A 2,585-nucleotide genomic window follows, 5' to 3' on the forward strand; every position below is an offset into this window, starting at 1 on the left:
AAATATTTGTTGGTATGTTTTTTTATCTAACAGAGTGAAGAGTGAATTGATGAGAAGGAGGCCCATAGTTTTAAATGACACTGTGTCAGCTTGAACTAAAAGAGAGAAAAACTAAATAAAATTAAGAGAGAGCTTTGGAACTTCTGAACATATACATATATATACATACATGCATCCTATTACTGTTTCTCTGGAGAACCCTTACTAATATAGGGGGGTATATAGCTTGTGTTTCTGCTTCATAGAACTTTAATTAAGAGGAAGTATGTTCTTGAAGTTGTACCCAGGGATGTGTACTTGAGAAGACTCCTTTACATCTGCATCTAATTTAGAGGATTTAGGTCTTGAGACTAAACCTGATGCCATCATGCAAAAAGACTTGTCAAGAGTCTTGGAAGGTGGTGAATGTATTTTGCATGTGGAAAGAATATAAATAATATGGGGCCATATATTATTTGGCACTCTTTCCGTGATGAGGTAGATCTATGTTTCTTCCCCTTGAATTTGGATGGACTTGTGATTTGCTTATAACCAATGGAAGGTGGCAGAAAGGTGATGAAGCTTCCACCTTGTCTACTAGAAGGTTCTCCTTGGAGCTCATGTCATCTTTTAAGGAGTCTGACTGCAATGAAGCTAGTATGCTGTGGGGAAGCTTAGCCAATTGGTAAGACCAATACACAAACACTCTGGCCAACGGCTCCTGATGAGCCCCAGCTGACCGCATAACATCAGACATACTGAATGCAGAGATCTCTAGAAGATTGCAGACTTCAACTAAAGAGTCAATTCCAGCTTCAAAGTCTTTCCACTAGAGGCCCCAGATGTTGTAGAGCAATGACAAGCCATCCTTGTTGTGCCTCATGTGAATTACTGACCCACAAAATCTATGCACAAAAGAAAATATTTTTCATGTCCCTTAAATTTTAGGGTTGTTTGACAGCAATATTAAATGGACCCTTCATGCTCAACATGCCTAAAACCAAACAACATGATCTCAGTTTCTCAACTATCAAAAGGCCTTGTCAATTTCACTACCTACATTTCTTCCTTCAATTTTTTTCCAACTTCACTGCAACAACCTACATTCATACTATAATACTTTCTTACCTACATTATTAGTGTCATCCTAACTAATCTTCCATTTTTCCCGCTGAAGCCAGATCATTCTTTTCAGGATATAACCTGATTATATTTCCCACCTCACATTCCTCATCCCACCTCCCATATAACTCTCCTTTCCTATTATTTATAAGGTAAAACAAATATTTTTAACTTGTCTTATAATGCCTTGCATGGCTACCACCTATTTCTCCAGCCTCATCTACATGCATACTCTGATACTTGATCTCTGCATTCCAAATAGCCTCATCTTTCCTAACTCCCATGATTAGATTTATAAAAAAATATTTAATTGATCTATTAATTTTTTTCTATTTTTCAATTAGATTGCTTCATTATTCTTAATGCTCAAATGTATCATGTCCACCTGCTCCTTCCTTTCCTTCACCAAAAATGTTGTTTATTTTTCATAGAAGGCCAGGACAGGGAAATTGCCTCAGTATATGGCATGATGGTGCTTAGACTCCAGCCTCTAAGGGAATCTGGCTATGGTCCAGTAATTGAGGGCCTTGGTCTAGGGATAAATGTCCACCAAGTCAGGATCTTCCCAGTGTGGGACAAGTGGAAAAAGAGAGAAGGACCAGGGGAGGGAAGATGGATTGTGTTAGCTTGTACTTACCAGGAGTGACCTCTGCCTTGCCTGTCCACCCAATCACAGTGTTTGTATGTCGTGAGCTGAGGAGACAACCCTTAAGCCCAGAATCTCTGGGGTGAAGGTTGTTCAAGATCGTAAAAGAAAAAGTGAGGAAAATAATCTCTGCAGCTCAGGTCTCTCCCAGGCAACAGTAAGACCCAGACATCCCCTGGTCCTCAAACTTGAGAGGCAGAAATGAGGTCTGAGACTCAGCCCCTGCTGACTCCTCACTAACGCAATAATATGTAAGTATGATCAATAAATCTTTTGAAGGAGCCAAAACAAACAAATAAAACACAGTGGGCCATAGTAAGAGCAAAGGAAGGGCTGATGATACTCTTGTGAACTACTCCCAGTTCACCATCATACCTCCTCCTCACTTTTCAGATATCAGCTCAATCATTGCTTCCCCAAGAAGGCCTTTCCTGAGCCCACAATTTAGATCAAATCTCCACATTTTATGCTATCATAGCACCATGCACCTCCTTGTACTCTCCTATCATAATTTTAATTTTACGTTTCTTCTATAGTTCTTTAATTCACATTTGATACTTCTTCCCCTGACTTTCCTACACACGCTAGATTATAAACTCTATGAAGGCAGGGCTTTATCTGCTTTTGCTTATCTTTTTATTTCTAGTGCCTGGCAATCAGTAAGGACTCAAATACCTATTGAATATACGAATGCAGACATAAAAATGTATATAACAAGCATATAGATCTTCTGTTAATTTATTTGATCACTTTAATGCTTAGAGAATCATGGCAGTTAGATATTCACTTACATGCTCTCCTATTGTTGTATATGCATACACATGTAATCATTTATACA

Source organism: Ailuropoda melanoleuca, chromosome 10 (genome assembly GCF_002007445.2).
Source record: "Ailuropoda melanoleuca isolate Jingjing chromosome 10, ASM200744v2, whole genome shotgun sequence".
Lineage (NCBI taxonomy): Eukaryota > Metazoa > Chordata > Mammalia > Carnivora > Ursidae > Ailuropoda > Ailuropoda melanoleuca.